The sequence below is a fragment of the Panthera onca genome, chromosome B3 (genome assembly GCF_046562875.1).
Source record: "Panthera onca isolate mPanOnc1 chromosome B3, mPanOnc1 haplotype 2, whole genome shotgun sequence".
NCBI lineage: Eukaryota > Metazoa > Chordata > Mammalia > Carnivora > Felidae > Panthera > Panthera onca.
In genome coordinates this window covers 10,061,403-10,082,099 of record NC_138344.1, presented here as the reverse complement: position 1 = coordinate 10,082,099, position 20,697 = coordinate 10,061,403, and the positions used below count along the sequence as shown (strand labels likewise).

The 20,697-nt window shown below is 46.4% G+C and overlaps 1 protein-coding gene across 1 annotated transcript in view; it reads right to left on the bottom strand.

Annotated features, from left to right (window-relative positions):
• SV2B (synaptic vesicle glycoprotein 2B) overlaps positions 1-20,314 on the bottom strand; it is a 194,243-nt gene extending 173,929 nt beyond the window's left edge. Inside the window, exon 1 of the mRNA XM_060617724.3 lies at positions 19,771-20,314. The gene's annotated coding sequence lies outside the window, so the exon portion shown is untranslated. The remainder of the gene's footprint in view (positions 1-19,770) is intronic.
• Positions 20,315-20,697: the final 383 nt, after the last annotated feature.

The following is a 20,697-nucleotide window of genomic DNA, read 5'->3' as shown; positions in this document are numbered from 1 at the left end:
GTTTGAAAACCAGAGCACTAGATGAAAACCTGCCTAAGGTCTTTAGGGGGTTCAGTCAGTTAAGTGTCCGACTTCAGCTCAGGTCATGATCTCACAGTTTGTGAGTTCAGGCCCTGCATCAGGCTCTGTGTTCCTGGAAACTGCTTCAGATTCTGTGTCTCCTTCTCTCTCTGCCCCTTCCCTGCTTGCACTCTCTTTCTCTCTCTCAAAAAAAAAAAAAAAAAAAAAAAAAAAAAAAGATAAACATTTTTTAAAAAATAAAAAAAAAACCTGCCTAAGGTGACAGAACAAAAATTTGTAGGTTCATAGACATTAGTCCCCACCACTCAAATTGCATGATTTTTAAGTATTTATTTATTTATTTTGAGAGAGAGAGAGAAAGATAGTGTGATCACAGGGCGGGGGGCAGAGATAGGGAGAGAGAATCCCAGGCAGCCCCCCTGATCAGCGAGGAGCCCTATTCAGGGCTCAGTCCCACAACCAACCATGAGATCATGACCTGAGCCAAAATCAAGAGCCAGACACATAAACTGAGACACCCAGGTGCTGCTCGATTTGCTGGAATCTTAAAGAAAGGAATATATTGTAGAAGTTAACAGCTCAAGCTTCAGAATCAGAAAGCTCTGAGTGGGTGCCATGGCACTGCCATTCGCCATCTGTATCACCTGGGGTAAGTTGGGAGGATTAAGTGAGATACTAAATTCAAAGAACCCAAAGCCTCACACATATTAAGTTCTCAATAAGTATAAGTTTCTATTATTTTATTATGATTTTTAAATGCAAAGTTTTATAGGGAGACTGAAAACAAACATTGAGTAAATAAAGAAATTTACCATGTTATGGAATGCCAATTCTCGCCAAATGGTTTGCAAGGTTACTACATAAATACAAATGTAATTTGTAATAAAATTGAACTGTAATTTCTATCCAAATTCCTCCACCAGGATTTTTTTTTTTAACTTGGCAACATGATTCAGCAATTTATCTGGAAGAATAAATGGGTGAAAAGAGCCAAGGAACATTTTAAAAGAATGAAGAGGGACTTGTACTGCTAGATATTAAAACGTAACATAAAACTAAAACAATTACATTAGTTTGGGCACAAAGAGGCAGAAAGATCAAATAGAACAAAATAGAAGGTGGATTTTCAATTCACTGGGGAAAGGAGGAGTATTCATTAAGTACATATGAAAGAACTGATTAACAGATAAGCGGACTAAAATAGAGACAGATCCCTACCTCACACTATATGCCATAATAAAGTCCAAACGATTAACATTACATCACATATAAAATAAAAGTAATAAAAATAGTTAAGACATCCAGATGAGTACTTTTCTGATTTTAGGGTAAAAAAGGACTTCCTAAGCATGAAATGAAAGAGATTTTAACTGAAAATACTGGTAATATGAGTATATAAAACTAGATTTCTACATGGCTAGAAGACCACATAAATACAAAATTAAAGGCAAATAGACTGGAGAAATGTTGACAATAATTATAAGTCACTGATTTAATATCCTCAATATACACAGAGCTCTTACTAACAATATACACAGAGCTTTAATGACAAATACAGAAAACACCAACACTCAATTTGAAATGGCATAGAGCATGAAAAGACAGTGCTTATAAGAGGAAACACAATTAGTAAGTAAAAGTGCTGAATCATGTTAGCAATCAAATAAATGAAAAGTAAAAGAAGATATTTTCTCATTTAACAAACTGACCATGTTTGATTTTTCTCTTAAAGGTAATACTTCAAGCAAGGATACATTGAGGAGGCACTCAGACATTGCTGCTTGTAGGGTAAATTAGAACAAACTTTGTGGCTAGCAAACTGGAAGCAGAAATAAAGAGCTTTATAGTGCGTCTTACTATTTTCCAAATCTTATTTAATAGCAAGCACCACTTTTCTAATCAGAAAAAAATTAATAAGCATCAGAAAACCAACTATTTGCATGGCAAACTTGAACGCTCACTGATTTCACCAACAGATTTAGGTAATTTCAAACTTCCTTGCAAACACAAGGTTTGGAACAAGTCGCCCGTTTGTGTGACATTAGTTTACAACAACCAGAGCCCGAAGTGGGATTTGTCACTTGCTAAATTCAAGCAGGTCACCCAGCAGCCCAAACCCAAGCACAAGAACAAAAGAACTGCTAACCATAACTTTGTACTTGCATCTCAAATGACAGAGAACCTTCAGCACAGCTTACCTTTCCTCATCCACTTTAGCCACTAATCTCTCCCAGAATGCTAAAAGATTAACAAATTAGGAGATTTATCTTTAAAAAGACAGTTCTTACCTTTGGAAAAAGCTTGTTCCCCCAGAAATGCCAACCCTTTGCTCCTTGCAAAGATAGGTTTTCTACCAGGATTTTGTTTATGTATTTTGGACCCTGCCTTATTCTCAAAAGTGAAGCAACTTGGCTGAGCCTCCTGCAGAGAATTCCATCTGCTGCAGGCCAGACAGAAGCTGGAGATTAGGAGTAAAAGCCAGGAACCCCAAGCGGATCAGCCAGCATGCCCACACCCCCAGACCCTACCTCCGTGCAGAAAGAGCTCATTAGCCCATGCATAAAATATGTAAGGTTCCAAACCGAGCTGAAGGAGCTATAAAGAGAGGCCAGAAGTGGAGAAAGGAAGTAAACCAATTTTGTTCACTCAACCCAGAATGGGAGTGAAGCATAAAAGCAGTAACAATGGTGGTGGTGGTGGTGATGGTGGTGGTGATGGTGATGATGATGATGATAGGGAGATGTCTTTCCCTGGCATTACTCTGGTTTGCACTGGCCTCTCTCATGCCGATGGCTGCTACATATGCAGATTTCTTGAGGCAAAGTGTTCAGTCTCACTTTGGTCCCCATTGCACTGAGGAGCCGCTCAGAGAGGGGCAGCCAAGTCCCACCTCAAAGCCACCAGCTGTCCTCACATCCGGCCATTCTTTAGGTAGATTTCCCACTGGTGCAGGATTCAGCATCATGATTCAGCTACTATTTGGACAGCCCCAGGGCTTCTGCTCCTCCCCTGAGTTTTATGCCCCTCCCATGGAGACTTTTGCACCTTCCTGAGCCCTTAATGAATGCACTGGAAAAATGATCTTTTTTCCCTTGGCACTATACTACCATCCATCCTTCCCTGCTAGCATGGGCTATTCCATGAAGCCACCCATTTGCCAAAATTTCCAGACTACAAGTAGGCATCAGGCTTTATGCGTTCATTGCCCCAGAATCAGCAGGTGCATCAAGTCCTCAAAGGAACTCTGTTGTACAGCCACTTGAGTCCATTAGTACCCCAAGGGGTTGGAGGGTGGCTGACTCACAGGTCAACAAACACTCAGCCAGGGTGTATGGTGCCCCGTCTCTGCCCCCCCCTCCCCCCGGCAAGATCCCATCTCCACAAGGGAGTCTCTCAAAGCCCCTTCACTTGACTTTGTGGAGAATGAGAAGCCTTTCACTTTCAAGCAAGTACTTCCTATAGGCCAAGGTTCCAAAGATTCTACGTTCCTTTTCCATCTCTATACTTACATAGACCCTGGGCTTAGACTTGAGGGCTCTGAGGCCAGTTTTGATACCTCCTGGGAAGTCACAAGGGACCCCAGTTATCTGTGGCTCAAGTTAAAAAGCAGAGTGCCTGCTTAAGTGTCCAACTCTTGATATAGGCTCAGGTCATGAGATCAAGCCCCATGTCAGGCTCCATGCTGATAGCACAGAGCTTGCTTGGGATTCTCTCTCTCCCTGTCCCCCTGCCCCTCCCCTTCTCTCTGTCTCTCTCAAAATAAATAAGTAAACTTTTTAAAAAGCAGAATGCCCAAGACTTTTTATTTTATAGGTTTGCACTCTGAGTGCCATTCTGGGACAATAGAAAAGTCCCATCAACATCCTGTTACAGAGCTAACTCGCGTTGTTACACAAATCATCATTCCTGATGCTTCTCCTCCATGTAATCATGATCCACGTTCTTAGCCATGTAACAATACAGTATTTTCCACTGTAAGAGGAGAAGTGTACTCTCCCACCTCATTGATGTTGGGCTTGGCCATGTGATATACTTTGGCCAATGAAATGTTAGCAAACATGATGTGCACAGAGGCTTTAAATGTGCATCTAATGTCCTTTTACCATTTGCCATGAGAACAACATGTCCCTAGTAGCTAACGGTAGCATCCTGATAGCTGGATTGAACCTGACCTGCAGCGTGGAGAGCCACCCTAGCTGACAAGCCAGCTCCTAAGTGACATAGATAATGTTTGTTGTGTGAACCACTGAGATATCTGGGGATGTCTGTTATGCAGCATTATCATTATGCAGTAATAGCTGACTAATACACTTGCTCTACACCCAACGTCATGCTGAGCACTGTATTATCTCATTTAATTCTCTTAACAACTGAATGAGATAGAGCACTATTAATATTGCCCTCGCCTTACAAATAAGGAAAGTGAGGTGCAGAGCAGTTAAGCACACTTTATAAGTAAAGGAGATGAGCTTCAAACCTAGTAATCTGAGTCCAGAGCCTACACTCTAACTGCCATGGAACAGAAAACAGAGAGAGAAACGTAGCTCTGTGCACTTTCAAGTCTGTACTCTGGTGCTGACCTTGGGCTCTAAGCCACAATGGCTCCTTGTGAGCTCCCTATCAGCACAGGTCTGACCAGATCCCCAGGGCCAAAGCACTTTTTCTAGTTCTGTCAGTGCGTGCAAAGAGAATGAGACTGGCTTCCCTGCCAGAATGCATGACCCTTTCCTGAACTTTGAGGAGGGGAAGTCCCACAGGGAATTCTAACCAAGGAACAATCCTGCCTTTGTGAAGTGCAGCCATCCCACGTTCTGCACGGGATTGAGCGACACGCCTCCTCATTCTCTGCCTGTTTTCATTCTCTCTCTAAGCAAACATCTTCGGGCTTTTTTCCTTTGAAAATTATTACACAACTACCAGCTGCCGGGATTATACAAATAGCCTGATAATAGCCAGGCGATAGGCTGTCCGGTGTTCAAACGCCAGCACCCAACAACAAAGAAGCCCAGGGTGCCAGCTCTCATTCACAGCCTGCAGACAGCAGCAGCAGAAAGCAGGCCACCCACTCTCTCCCAGCTTCGGAGCGGCAGGCAGTTTGGTTGGGTCCCAAGACAGATTGTTTTTTACTCATCATCTTCCAAGATTTTCTATGCACAAAAGAATGCAAAGTCACATTCTTTGACAGAACAACTCGTCATCAGAGTGACTCAACAATGCACTTTCTTTAAGCAAACTCAGTACCCCCAATGGGCAGCAATGGTGCTTATGGGTCTTCAAGTAATAGATGAGCTAGCAGCTCAGAGGGCAAGGCTCATGTCTTGCTTGCCCATCACTAACCCCAGTGCCTAGCTCAGTGGGCAGTCAGTAAATGTTTGCTGGAGAAATCAATGTAAATGGGATTTAAGGGGGAGAGGGAATCCATCTTTGAGTTTTGCTTATTTTAATTCTTATAATGCAAGGTTGGGGCAAGCAAGGACATGGTTATGGAAACTGGAAACCATTTGAAAAGGAAGGAAAGACGGAAGTACAGCCAAAGTCTTTGACACTCGCCAACAAAGCTAATACTTAGGATTCCTTATTTCAGCAAGAGAAGCCAGCCCAGGGTGTGTGGTGGCCAACTGCGGGGTCTGCCTGTCCAGCAGCCATGTCCCCTGTAGTGATAGTCCTCAGTTTTCCTCTGAGAACCACCCTCCCACCCGATATGCAACTTATAGTGAGGGTACCCTTGGGTGTGGACCAGGCAGATATCTTTCAGAATGGGAATCTTGGGCAGAGCACCCAAAGCCAGACAATGGTTGGGGAACCCAGCCCCACGGAGGTGTTTCTAAATAGTCCACCTATCAATAAGGAAGCAGGCTGGACTTTCCACAGACTGACTGGAGACTTCCCCAGAACAATATGGAATTTACATCAGCACCAGACAGAGCTCTCCCACTGATCCACAGTTTGACTCTTTCAGCTAAGCTCCTTTTCCTGAACCCTTCACTGGAGACAAGCACAGAACTGAGGCGAGATCTCCAAGCTGGAAATTAGGGTTGTGATCACACATTTACTACAGGAAATAATAAGTTACTTCCCCTGTCAGGGCCTCAGTCTCTCCCTCCATAGCATTAAGGGGCTGGGATCAAATAACCACAAAGGACCCTTGTGTGCTGGGTCAACAGAAATTGACCCCTCGAAGCCCTAGCTCTTGGCAACATAAAGCTCCCATTGTCTGGGGCAGTGAGGCTGGGAGTTTAAAGCAGTTAATCCCCCAGCTGGATGACTCCGACAAAGAGGATTAACCCTCAAATGAGAGAGTCATCATCCAAATATAGAGCAATCCCAAGTGCATATGCCAGAAATGGGAAGAACAAATTCTTGTTCTCGAACCTTTTGCGGAAGCTGATAGATTAACCCCCCTGCACCCCACGGTCAAGGTGTTATACTTTGTCCACCTTCCTCTCATACCTTTCTTAATTCTGCAATCCGGGGTCACAGCAATTCCCCTTCGACATATGCAGTTTTCTTTAAGGTGCTCTGAGCTTGGTAAGTAAGTTTGAGCACCTGCTGTGTGCCAGGGGCAGTGTTAAACACCAGAGCTATGGTGATAGAGAAGATGACATGGTCCCAGCTCTCAAGAAGTCTCCTGTCAAGTGGGGAAGCACCTACTGAGTACCATGTATTCTGCTAAGCACGGAAGAACCATCATCTCCTTGATAAATGCCTCTCAATAACACCAGAAAGTAGATCTTATTGTCACCATTTGACAGATGATGACACCGAGGCTCTGAAAAGTTAAACAACCTACCCCAAATTATACAAGCTTTAAGTATCAGAGCAAGCCTCTTGGCTTAAAAATTATATGCGACAGGGGCACCTGGGTGGCTCAGTCAGTTAAGTGTCTGACTCCTGATTTCGGCTCAGGACGCGAACTTGCGGTTTGTGGGATTGAGCCCCAGTCAGGTTCTGCACTGACAGCCTGGAGCCTGCTTGGGATTCTCTCTCTTCCCCTCCCTGCTCGTGCGTGCACATGCTCGCTCTCTCTCTCAAAAATAAAAATAAATTAATAAACATGTTTTAAATTATATAGGACATAAAATGTACCACACCAAGAATGAATCTTTAGGTAAACTACGGGTTTCAGGGGATTATGATGTGTGAATGCAGGCTCATCAGTTAGTTATAACACGTGCACCACTCTGGGGGGGGGGGGGGGGCAGGGTTGGGGGAGGCTGATAACCATGGATGCTCTGCATGGGTAGAGGCAGAAGACCATGGAAATTCCCTGTCACTTCCACTCAACTTTGCTGTGAACCTAAAACTCCTCTATAAAAATAAAATCTTTTTAAAAAATTGATTTTGGGTACCTGGGTGGCTCAGTCAGTTAAGTGTCCTACTTCAGCTCAGGTCATGATCTCATGGCTCATGGTTTCGAGCCCTGTGTCAGCTCTGTGCTGACAGCTCAGAAGCTGGAGCCTGCTTTGGAGTCTGTGTCTCTCTCTCTCTCTCTGCCCCTCCCTTCCCTCCCTCTCTCTCTCTCAAAAATAAATAAACATTTTTTTAAAAATGGATTCTAGGGGAGCCTGGGTGGCTCAGTCAGTTAAGCATCCAACTTCAGCTCAGGTCATGATTTCACTGTTCATGAGTTCGAGCCCCACATCAGGCTTTGTGCTGACAGTGCAAAGCCTGCTTGGGATTCTCTCTCCGCCTCTCTCAAAGTGAATAAATAAGCTTTAAAAAAATTTTTTTAATGGATTCTACAAGATAGCCCCATCAGTATTGTACAAGTCAAAAACAACGAGAGAAGGAAGGGGAAAATACTGAACTTTAGACTTTTCAGAGTGTATATGCTCCTGGAATAGTCACCAGAGGGAAGGCTGATGTTTAACCCCACACCCTCCTCTGCACTGAAGGAGCTCCTTAAAAACAGGCAACCCAACGGTCAACCCAGGGCCAACTTGTTAATTTCCATGTTGCCAAGAAACACTCTTCTTGACTGTTGACAATGTGTTCCCATAAGCTTCTGAAAAAAAGGCTAATTACAATTTCTGGCTCTGTATTGGTGAAGGTAGGGTGTCAGTCGGTATTTTAATATAGACAAGGTTTATTTCTTGCACATGAGACAGCCCCAAGCAGGACCAGCCAGCGGATGGGAAAAGGACCTGGAAGAGCACATGGAGGTTCAGCCGCCAGGGACTGGTCACATGGCCACACCCACTCGCAAAGGAGGCTGGGAGATGTAGTCCACATGCACCGGAAGAGGAGGAAATGGGTTTTTTGGTGGGGGTTTTTTTGTTTTTGTTTTTGTTTTTGTTTTCATGAAGAGCTTGCCAGTCTCCGCCACAGGCTCCAAAAACTGCATACAACTCAACATACTCACTTAGATGATGGGATTATAGGTGGCTTTCCCTTTTCCCAATTTTCCAGTTGTGTGGTTCTAATACATCCAAAATGGTGGCTGGAAGGGGAAAGGAGGGGAAACCCACTAATTAGTAACTCTTGGAGCAGTTATGGGTTGGAATCGTGTAATCCAGGCAACCGCCTGAGAAATAGTGGCTCAGGCTCTGTCAAATACAGGACACAGAACTTTCTGCTCCATTTGTTCTGGGCAACTACGGTCTAAGGACTTTTTTGTACTTCTTAAATGTTATCCGTGGTCTCTTAGGTCTTTCTGTACCTGAAAGCATCTCACAGACATCGATTTCCAAAGCTGTCGTTTCTCTAATTGGATGGATGTGTATGATGGAGGCCATATCGGACTTCTGATCCGCTCAATTCACACACAGCCAGGACTTGTGGCTGCAGCACAGAACAGCAAGCAGTTATCTCCTTATTTACAGGACCATTTCAAGGAGCCAAGACAATCAGCTCCTCTATGCATCTCAGTGGTTCCTGAGCTTTTTTCTCCTTGGCACACCTGATGATAACCTTTAGCCACCCCCCCCCACCCCCGCCAAGAGATTCCACTAAGTGTTCGCACCACTTTCCAACAAATTTCTCTTCCCCATCACCCTCTCCTCGACTTTCACCCCTGACCAAAACCACCTCACACCCCACACCCCGTCCACACCTACCTATTGCCCAAATCAGCCGAACATTTGCAGATCTATATGCTACTCTCCAAGCTATGTTTGCTAGCAGGAATCCCTTTCTCCCCACCACCCACCTGGAAAACTCCTACCCATCCTTCAGGGCCCAATGAAGCAATACCCCATCACCCAATCCAATAGCTTTTCCTCGCCCCCAGTCTTCTTTCCTCAGACAGTAACAGCAACTTCTTAGAGTTTGTGATACTACAAGCATTCACTCAGGATATATCTCTGTGATATCACCTTCTTAAGTTGTGCTCTAGTTATTAATTAATGAGCTCCCCGATGGTAGAGCCCAGGCACTGCACCCCTTGTACGACCAGGACAAGAGAGGCAGCTCAGCCCCGGCCAAGTCATGGCCCTGCTTCCCTGAGGAGCCAGAAGCAGGGGGCCAAGTGTATGTGACCACGTGAGCTCTGAAGTAGGGGGAAGAAATGGTATGGAGATGTTTTGACCCGTGCAGAAAAATCATCTGGGGATCTTGTCAAAATGCAGGTTCTCATTCAGCAGGTCTGGGGTGGGGCCTGAAATTCTACATTTCTAACAAGCTCCAAGAGATGCTGATGCTAACGGTTCAGGGCCCATACTTTGAGTAGCAAGGCCCTGGGGTTTATTTGCATAGGCACCCGGTGCACCTCAGGCAAACCTCAAAGACCCCTGCTTCCAGAGGGGAAAGATTCTAGAGAGAAAAGACTCGAACTCTTCCAATAAGAGAAAAGTGTAAGAAACAAAGCCTGGAACATAGCAGTGGCTGAATAGGGATCTGCGGAAGACCGTGGTTTGGGTGTGGGTCCAAACCCAACCCTACGGTCCAGAATAAATGAAGTCAGATTATGCAGAGGAACATAAGCAGCGTTCTCTCAAAGCATCTTTGGGAAAAACAGGAAGTTGGTCTTAAAGTTATAGAAGAAACTCAGTTATGAGCTACGGAGCACTGAGTTAGGGACCATTATCCCTCAAGGACCCTTGAAGTCTGACCCTTTTAGAAGTTAAACATCTCCAGCCACAAGTGAGTACTGACCCTGAGAACAAGCCTACAGGTGGGGCAGATGGACATCAGTATAGGAAACCAGCTCCAGAGGCAGGGAAGCCGATTGGATCCAATGCCTGGTTTAAGCCCACGTGGCACTAGCTGGATGTTTGCAAATCCCCTTAGAAGATCGGGGGGTGGGGGGGGGTTGTAGCAGGAAAAGCAGGGGAGGCTAAGTCAAGGTGGTGGGTAGAGGCCCAGAGCCACACCTAACAAGCCTTCCTGGACCACAGCACAGTGCAGAGAACATCATTCTAGAGCAGGAAGCAGCTTTGCATTAGAATCCACTCTGCCCTTTAGCAGATGCTACACTTTGGCCAAATTATTTAACTTGTCTGAACCTCAGTTTACTCCACCATGAAATGGAGACAATAAGCCCCCACTTCATAGAGATCGTGAAAATCCAATGAGATCAAGGCTGCGTGATAATAATCATTAGTGTTACATGATCGGACTGCTCGAGGAAGCTCCCAGAGAAAGAGCATCTAATGCATACGTGTTCCCGGCACCTCGTATGAAATTGTTTGCTACACTTCTCTGTTGTTGTTTGCATTTCTTTATCTATAAAATGAGAATACAACAGATTTATAAGCAAGCCCTAAGCACTCCCTTGTCTCTCCAAGGTGAGAGCAGAGGGGACAGAACCCTGAGCATGCTCCCACGAATGTGGGATGACAGACTCAGACTGGAATGGCAGCTGCCATAAAGGGACTTCAGCCAGTCCTTGGATTCAGGATGTGGCATTTATACTATCTGCCCCCAGTGAATGTTCCCCTAGGAGGCAGGCGCTATTCTGAGCTCCTGGTGCAAGTCAACTCATGTCTTCTTCCCCATAACTCTACAGAGCAGGAAACACTATCATCATTCCCATTTTACTGATCTGGAGACTGAGGCAAAGAGCTGTTAAATGACCTGCCCAAGTTCCCACATTCATAAGAAGCAGAGCCAGGCTGGGAACCAAGGCACACTGGCTCTGGGGTTCTTTGCCTTCTATAGTCTCAAAGGAGCTCAAGAATTGAGGAACCGATGAGAAGATCAAGTCGACCAGAAGAGGCTGTCCTTGTCTCCACGACATGGGCTGAAACCATGCTGCGTGGTGCCCCCAGGTCCCACACCCTGAGCCTCTGTGGAAGCAGGAGGCCACCAATCTAGTGATGTGAGGGCTGGAGCCCATCACAGCTTCTGTGCCAGAGACTGGCCAGCACGACCCAAGGAAGGAAAAATAAGTCCTCCGTTGTGGGCAGCAAGAAGACTTGGCTCAGCCTCACCCCCTGCTTCCATATTGCTTCTGGCAATTCCACCGGAGCTCATCTTTCATCTTTAACATTCCTCTCCTATGGCTTTCCTTTCCTTAATGATTAATTGTTATGTTTGGCTTCAAAAAAAAAAAAATGCAAGTGACTGTATTTAACCCATGGACATTTAAGCAAGCATGGGTGGGAGATGTTCATTATTCATCGTGACGGTAGGAGTGGAACTGAGTCCCTGGAGCCCTCCTGGGCCAAGGTCAGGAGCTCCAGTCTTTGCCATGAGCTCTCCAGCCCAGTCCCGGGGCCCAGCACTCTCTGCCTGGAGCGGGCCACCCCACAAGGCTGTTTCCTCTCTCTCAGAGCCACCCACATGCCAGCTGAGCTCCATTCCTCTCTCTGTGCCATCTGCTGCACCCCAGATCAGATCAGAGGCCATGGTCACATTCTGCACACGGCAAGAGAGCAGGGGCCACAGGCAAGGCGAGAGCAAGGCCTGGGCTTTGGAGCCTGGCAGGAGAAATTCCCGAGGACTTCTCAGAGGAAAGCACTGAGGGGTCTAACCAGGCTCTTTCCTGGCCAGGAAAACTAGTCATGCTGATTCAGAGGATTTCTAAGCATAACAATGAAGGGAACCCAGGCCCCATTTTTCCTGTCCCTCTCAGTCCCTATCCTCAGGTTAACTTTTGTTGCTATAAGCCTGATTGGCCTCTGATCCTCTTGCCATTGGTGACTTACTACAGGACCTTAGATAAGTCATTTCCTTCTCCAGATTCCGCTCCCCCTTTCCTAGGAGGAAGACTTCCTCTCCTACCCCTACAACAAGCAATGAGTGCATCCCAAGGAGTTGAGATTCCTGCATTCTGAGGTCCCTTCAGCTCTGCAAAGCTAGGACCCGGTAGTTCAAGTGAATCCTTCCACTGACTTGGAATTGCTCCGGACCTAAAAGGAAAATGCCCATCAAATATTCATTGCAACAAAGCCTGTGCACTTGAGAGTAATGATGGCACATTTATCCACAGACAGGTATTCATCTGCATGTTTCTGTCTTGAAAACTGACACCTATTGCCTGCTTAGGTGAGTTTTAGGAGCCCGGAGCTCCTGAAAATAGATGTGTCATCTGGGGCTGGCATGGAAGCAGATAATGGCACCGCGCCCCCAGCTTAAACAGCCACCTTCCAGACTCTGACGTCTGTGGTTCAAAAAGGCTCTGTAGGTCTGGCAAAATGACCTTCTGTTGCATCTACGCAGAGCTGGATGAGAAGGAAAGGAGGTTGGTCCTCCACGTCTCCAAGGGTACTTTTCTCTGTGATTTCTTTTCGCTGGGCCTCAGGTGTCCCATCTATAAAATGGAACAGGGAGAAAGGCTGTGGCCTACGTGATCGAAATCCTAAAAGTAGTGCAGCTCAGTTCTATTTCTGAAGGGTTCTGCAGTCACCAGCTAGGGGAGAATTTTCAGCTGCCTTTTGGGAGGAAAAAAGTTAAAGCTACTCTCTCCCCTGCCACCCAAGACAGAAGCAAGCTCTAAAGACTGAAGGGAACAGGAAATGAATGGAGCAGGAATTTGTATAGAAAACAGGAAGATCTGATAGGACCTCTTTCTGTGTGGAGGGAATCATGATGTGGATCTTCCCTCCTGGAGCAGGGGACACTGTTGGGTGAGCGGTAAGCAATAGTCAGGACAGCAGAGGAGCTTTGACCTTTGCTGCTGATGTATCTGACAGCTCCAAGGGAAAGTTGAGTGTATGATCTTTGATCTAGAAGAGGCCAGAATAGCAGCAAAGGCACAGAGGTCGGGGATGGAGACACCATTAGCTGCTGAGTACCTACTAGGTGCTGAAAACTTAGCTCATTACTGTCACATATGCTCTCATTTCTTGCCCAGGCCAGTGAAGAATCACCAGGAAGAAATTCAACTAATAGAACAACCACAACAGTATTTACTCACTCATGTATCAAATAAATATCTAGTACAAGTCTACTATGGGCCTGGAGCAGAGATAACAGCAGATTTTTCCAGCAGAAGACACCACGGGGTAGATTTTGTGAGAGCAACGCCCGGAGGCTTATGATAGGAAAGTTTCTGCATCTACATAATCCAAGGGACTCAGAAATTTGCATCATAGAATTCCAACAAACTCTGGGATATTACCAAGCTGAGCTAGTGGGATTGGTTTACTGCAGAGAATAGAAGGTTGGTTTCCTTCTGAGGCACTTGGAAATCTCCAGCCCATAAGGCTGATTATTATCCACTTGTCTTATTTTTAACATCATGAACGCCATGCAAATCATTTTCTCAATAGCACTGGCAACAGTAAATGACAGATTCTCAATTCTCTCTTCACACAGAATTGTTAAGTCCTTCAGAAACTTAAAGGTATGGTGATCACATAATCAGCATTTTAACCAACATCATTCCAAGTCCAGCAGCATGAAAGGAACTGCAGAGCACTTGGATGTTATTACCATCACTGTCACCATCATTATCATCACCACCACCACCACCATCATCACCATTAACTCCATCACCACCACCAACATCAACACCATCACCACCATCAACACCATCACCATCATCAACATCATCAACATCATCACCACCATCATCATCATCATCATCTTACAGCTGAGAAAGTCAAGGCTCAGAGAAATTAAATAACTTGCTCAAGTTTACACAGAAAGTAAGGAAACTTGAGTTCAAACCAACTTCTGTCTGATTCCAAACCCCACTGCTCTATCCTATGCCCCACGTGGTCAGGCTTATTGCCCACACATCAAAATGGAGGCCAACTTACTACCTTTCTCTTATGTCCTGCTGGGTTTCAATTCCTTTTCTCGCACTAGTATTGCCTCTCTCTCTCTCTCTCTCTCTCTCTCTCTCTCTCTCTCTACCTACCTATCTCTCATACACACACAAACACACGCAGAAGAAAACACTTTCAATTATAGTACCTCTTTTTTTTTTTCATTCCCTCCCTCTCAATATCATGGTGAAGAAAACCCACTCTCACACATATCCAGCCACACCATGGAGAGGAACTGGATAGCACTTAGAATTTGAGAATTTTAGCACCCTCCCCCTTTCCAATAAAACCATTGCCTATTTCTCTCCTTTTATAAACAGGAACACATTATGCAAGATGCTGTAGATGTGGGATTTTTCAAGTGAGCTGGTGACACTCTTTCACTTGGCATAAAGTTGATTTAAATAAATCGCTCCCTTTTTCAAGATTCTTCCCTGCTCCTGCTTAATCTTAAATTAAGAGCAGTACAATAATAACCAAAGAACATCACACCCCTGAATTTCAGCCACCTCTCTCTGGAAGATCTTGTCTCCTTTTTTGAAAGTATGAGCTATTTTTTGGCTTCCATTTGTTTCTTTTTCTTACTTGTCACCACACACTGCTTTCTGTAAGATATAAGCAATTGGAGCCTTTGTATTTAAAGTCTGTTTTTAGTCCACGAGATCCACAATAATGCTCCCACGAGACTTTGGAAAGAAAGGGAATAACTTCAGGGAGTTACACCTCAAGATCCACTGAAGTAAGGATGTGCAGTCACCTCCAGTGATTAAATGGTTCCATTCATTCATTCAGTAAATATTCATTGAGCACACATTATGTGCCAGGCAATATTCTGGGCACTGGTGATACAGCAGTGAATTGGCTTGCTGAGGGGACAAATAAATAACATGCTAACAACACTCAAATCTGTGTCTCCTTCTCGAACCCCTTCCTTCAACTCTAAACTCATATATACAAATGTCTACTTAAAATCTCCCATTGGACAACCAGTTGACCCCATAACTGTTCCTTCCCCATTTCAGTAAAGGGCCTCTTACAGTTGCTGAAGTCAAAATATGTGGTGGGGTGCCCGGGTGGCTCAGTCGGTTAAGCATCTGACTCTTGATCTCCACTCAGGTCATGATCTCACAGTTCGTAAGTTTGAGCCCCATATCAGGCTCTGCACTGACAGCAAGGAGCCTATTTGGAATGCTCTCTCTCTCTCTCTCTCTCTCTCTCTCTCTCTCTCTGCCCCTCCCCTGCTCTCTCTCTCTCTCTCTCAAAATAAATAAACTTCAAAATATATGTGGAGTCATCCTTGACTCCTTTCTTTCTCTCATACCCTAAATCTACCAATCAGCAAGCCCTGTCTTCTCCATCATCAAATATATCCAAAATTAGACCGCTTCTCACAGTCACCACTCTCCACCTTGGTCCAAACCACCACCTTCTCTCGCCTGAAGAACTACAGTAGCCTCCTGGATGCTCTCTCTGTTTTCATTCTTGAACCCCTAGAGTCACTTATAAGGTTAAATCTCAAGGGATCATTGTAAAACATAAATCGGATCATGGAAACCAGTGCTCAAAATTCTCCAGTGATTTCCCATTTGCTCAGAGAAAAAGCCAAAGTCCACACAAGGCCCTACAAGACTTTGTATTACTAGCTCCCTGCTACTTCTCTGACCTCAGCTTTTACCATGGTCACCCTCTCAGTTCCTTCTACATGAGTCTCCTTGCTCTTCCCAGAACATGCCAGCACCTTGTTGCCTCAGGGCCTTTGCACTTATCGCTTCCTCTGCCTAAAAGAGTCTTTCCCCAGATATCCATCTGGCTCACTCTTTCACTTCCTTCATGTCACCTTGACCACTTTGTATAAAATGCCCACCACCTACTCAACCCTGTCCCCAACTCCCACTCAACCTGACGCTGCCCATCCTCCCTTCCCCGCTTGATGTCCCGCATTACACATTTACTTATTTACTTCCACATTATTTGTCTCCCCCAGCTAGAGTAAATGCTTCACGAGGATGGACGTTGTATTTTCATTGCTGTATACCCTGCCTGTAACACGCCTGACACATAGAGAACACTCAACAAACGGCTGGCCAATGAATGACTATCTAAAGGTATATATGTCTAAAGTTGGTCAGCCACAGAAACACAGAGAAAAAGGAAAAGAGGAAGTTGCAGGCATTGCCCTTTCAAGCAGAGTTCAGGAGAAAAGGAGCCTTAGCCAGGGGACTTTAAATATTAAGGTCCCTGTAGCAGTAGATCGATGGCAAAAATATCCCTAATTCTTCCCTTCCCTGTATCCACACTCTCTGCAATGTGACTATGTAGCTCCTCTCACCAAGAAGTGGAGTCTATTCCCTGCTCCCTCACTCTGCACTGGCCTTATGACATCCTGCCAATAGAAAAGGATGAAATGATAGTGTGCCAGCTATAAGATTAGGCCTCCAGAGATCATGCCAGTTTCCACTCTCTCTTGGATTCCTGTCACCACTGTGTGAACATGCCAAGTCACCCCAGCTGAGGCCATCCCAAAGCAGCCAGCCCTCGGCCACTCCATCAGCAGACCAAAATCACATGACCAAACCCACTAAACCAGGCATAAGCCCGATCTGCAAACTTCCCAGCCAACCAACAGACGTGGGAGAAAAATACTATCTGGTTGTTTTGGGGCAGGTTTCTTCTGGAGTCCCATTAGCAGTATCAGCCCTAAAACATGTGATCGGTCCCTAGGGTAGGCATCTAAGCTGCTCTGCTCTGCGTGCATGTTCATTGGGATACTTCCTCCTTATGGTTTAGACATCAGGAGGGGGCTGGCCATGCCACACAGTGTCTCAGCCGTTTCAAATCAGTAGACTGGCATGCCATTGGGCAAGGTCACTGTGATGTGGCCCAGAGAGACAGATCAGGTTTGCAAGGCAGCAAAACTAAAAGCTGGACCTCAGAGGGGACATTACCCCAGGTAAATGTCTGATACCTTCTGAGGTATCTTGGGAGACACCCTGCCAGTCACTCTTAGGGGAACCCAGCCACATCATAGACTATTTCACAGAGACTTTGACAAGATTCTCAGACATCTGTACCAAGACCAGTGGTTGGAGCTCTCAAATCTGCGGAGGAACTAAGTCTCAAGGAGACAGAGCAGCAAACTGTGGTCTTCATACTAACCATACAAGATAAAAGCTTCGAATAAATGCATCGAATGATACTAGGTAAGTCATTCCATGATGCTCTGCAGGTGAGTCTACTTCCAATCAATTCTAACACCTTCCATAACCACAGAAACTATATCGTCCTCAAAGAAAACAAATAATAACTAGCAAGAGCAACATAAGCAGGGCTGTTTAGTAAAGGTGACACTTTCTTTTACAATTGGGGGGGTGGGGGGCGGAGAGGAAGAAACAAACATAACGTTAAGGTTCCAAAAGAAACTCAAATACTCAATCTGGGGGAAAGATATCTGAACACTGTTTTGCCCTCCTCCCTCATTCCTGTGCCCCTGGTTGCCTTGCAAAGATTTGTACCTCTGCTTGCTGCATCGGCTTATGTTCTGAGTGACCACAGGAACCTATACCTTCTAAACATAGAGTGTAGAATCTCAGCCGATTCCTTAAACAAGAGCTGGGGACATGAAGCTTAGTGACAAATATAAATCATGAGAGGCAATACCCCAGTGACCTTGCGGCGTCTGCCCCCTCAAGTCCCACTGCTGATACCCTCACTCACTCAACCACAGCCTCCTTGGCCTCCTTTCTGATTTTCCTATGAACACATCTCTCTCCTATTTCAGGGTTTTTGCAGGTGTTGCTCTGCCCGGAATGCTTGGTCTCTGCATCTGGCTGGCTTGCTCCCTCACTTCCCCAGGGGTCTGATCAAATGTCATTTATCAGCAAAGCCTTCCCTGACCCGGCTGCATAAAAAAAAATAACCATCCTTACCCCACCCTCTGGCAGAACTCCTCATTCCTCTTACCCTGCTTTATTCCTCTCCATTAGAACGCATTACTGGCTGATTCACTTTCTAGTTACTTAGTTATTTGTTGTCTCACAGACACACACACACACACACACACACACACACACTAAGCTCTTTCAGGATAGGGGCTTCATCTAGTTCCATTCTGCATTCCCCACACATAAAGCAGTCTCTGGACACCTAGTAGGTACTCAATAAATGAACTGTAATTTCTTGACCATTTACTTAGTGCCAAGCAATTTATGTCTGAAAATTATTCAACAAGGAACAAATATTCTTTAAGGATCCACTATGCAGCTATTGTAACAACTCTTGTTATCCCCACGTTACAGATCAGAAGATCAAAGCTCAAAGAGAGGCATGTAACTTGCCCAAGACTGTTTGCCCATCAAAGCCCAGGCGCCTTGCAGAGGCCAGCCTGCTTTTCAAACACCTTAATGACGGTTCAGATTTCCAAACGCATATGATACGCATCTCTGCCAAGCACGCATCACACAAAAGCTCTCATTTCTCATCACCCACTGCAGCTTCTGTGCAGGAAGAAACATCCATTAGATTGGATTTTCCTCTCCCAGAGAGCAGGCTGGTAATAACAGCTTCCTTTTTCCTTTCCTTTCTACCCATTGAGTCATAATCAAGGTCAGACCTTTCCTTTTGAACTGGGCTGGCACAAGTACAGACAGGTCAGGGACACAAGGGGGGAGAAGACAGAAGTTCATGTGCTCTGAGAATCCCCCAGAAATTTCCAGAATCCTTGCCTTTAAGAAGTACTGCTTCAAACCCTTGTTGGTCCTGGAATTTAGGAAAATAATCAATTTAAAAAAAAAAAAAAAAAAAGAAGAAGAACCTGATGGGCATTGTGCACACTTCTGTGTTTTGTGTCTGCTGGGTCTGGGCATACACCACAAGCGCCCGCCCTGAAGTGACTTGCAGAACTCTTGCCCATCCAGTTGCCCACCCAGTAGGTACAATGTTGATGGGGTGGGAGAGCGATGTGGGTCGCTCACAGACCAAGGGACCAAACAGAGGGACACAATCCCTGCGGAAATCCTTCCGTGGCATGCCTCATCTGTGAGCGCTTCGTTTTAAAAACAATCGACTGGCACAATTAATTCCTCCCTCCCCCCTGCGCCCGACACTCTTTTCTCCCACCTGCATGACTGAACTCATCACACTTCATTATTACAGGTGTTTCTCCCTGACCAGGTGTGAGCTTCTGGGGAACGTGGACTTTGTTTTCCTCACCGCTGCATCCCCAAGGACTAATCCAGCCTCTGACACATCCTAGGTGCTGGATGAGTATTTGCTGACTCAAGAAAGATGCAGAATGAGCCTGTACCGGACCTGCTGCATTGAGTGGAGCCCGCAGGACAAGCCACCACCTCTTCTGGAAAGGGCAGGAGGCAGAAACATAGAAGAGGTCCAGTATAGCAGAACGACCCCGCAGCTGGCCGCAACGCCCAGTTCTCCCCGCGACACACACCTCTCGCGCCCCTCAATCGCCACTCCTCGGACCTCAAAGCCACCTACGTTGACCTCCCAAACCGGCTTTAAGAAAACAAGCAGGGACCCCCTTGCACCCCACCCCACCCGGCTGCTCTTAGCAGAGCCCAAGACAACGACGTTAAGTTACCTTGAAACGGAGCTAGATTGCATCTGCAATTGGTTCAAGGGTCGGGTCTCAGCAGTCCTGCTGGACCCTGGACAGCAGACACAGCTAACACCCGTCTGCGGAAGAAACGGCTGTGCCTCGCTCCTCCCTGGCTAAACGCGTTTGCTCACCCGTCCCTGCAGAACAAATGATGTTCTTTTCCTTGCGCTAAAATCCATCTCTAAACAAATCCTCTCTGCCTCCCTAAGAAACGGCTCCCACGCCCGCGGAGGGCGCCCTCCACATACAGAGACACACACTCACCGACTGACCCCAACCCAAGCCACCAGGTGTAAGCAGGTTTTTCCTACGTTCTTTAGGAACAGACCGCCCCCCACCCCCAGGCAAAACCCATCTGCTTGGAAGAGAACTCAAACGAAACGCCCTGGCTGGGAAGCCTATGCAAACGGAGTTAGCAAATGTCAGTAGCCTAAGTTGCAGAACTGCGTGGCGCTAACAGTTCAAACCGCGTTTAAAAAACAGCCCTTGGGGATGCCACCTTCAATGAAGCGCGCAGCCGCAGGCAGCCGGCAGTCCTCGCCGCTCTGCGCCTGCTTTCCAAGACTCTCCCCTGGCTTTGGTGCCATTTACTATCAACAACATTTACAGGGAGCAAGCGGGTATGTTGCGGCCCCGCAGGCGAGCGGGGGAGGCCCCTGCAGCGCGGGGTCGGCGCCCGGCCGGGTCTGCAAGCACCCGAGCGAGAAACGGCGTCGCCTACCTGGGTGGGAAATCCGCGGGCCGGAGGGATGCAGGCGCGGGTGCGGGTGCGCGCGGAGCGGCGTCCGCGCTGGCGGCTCGGCCCCGCAGCTCCGGCCACCGCGGCGCTGGGGCGATCCCGGCGGAGGCAGGAGTCCGCGGCTGTCACACCTGCATCACGGCGCCCACGCCGCCGCCGCCGCCGCCGCT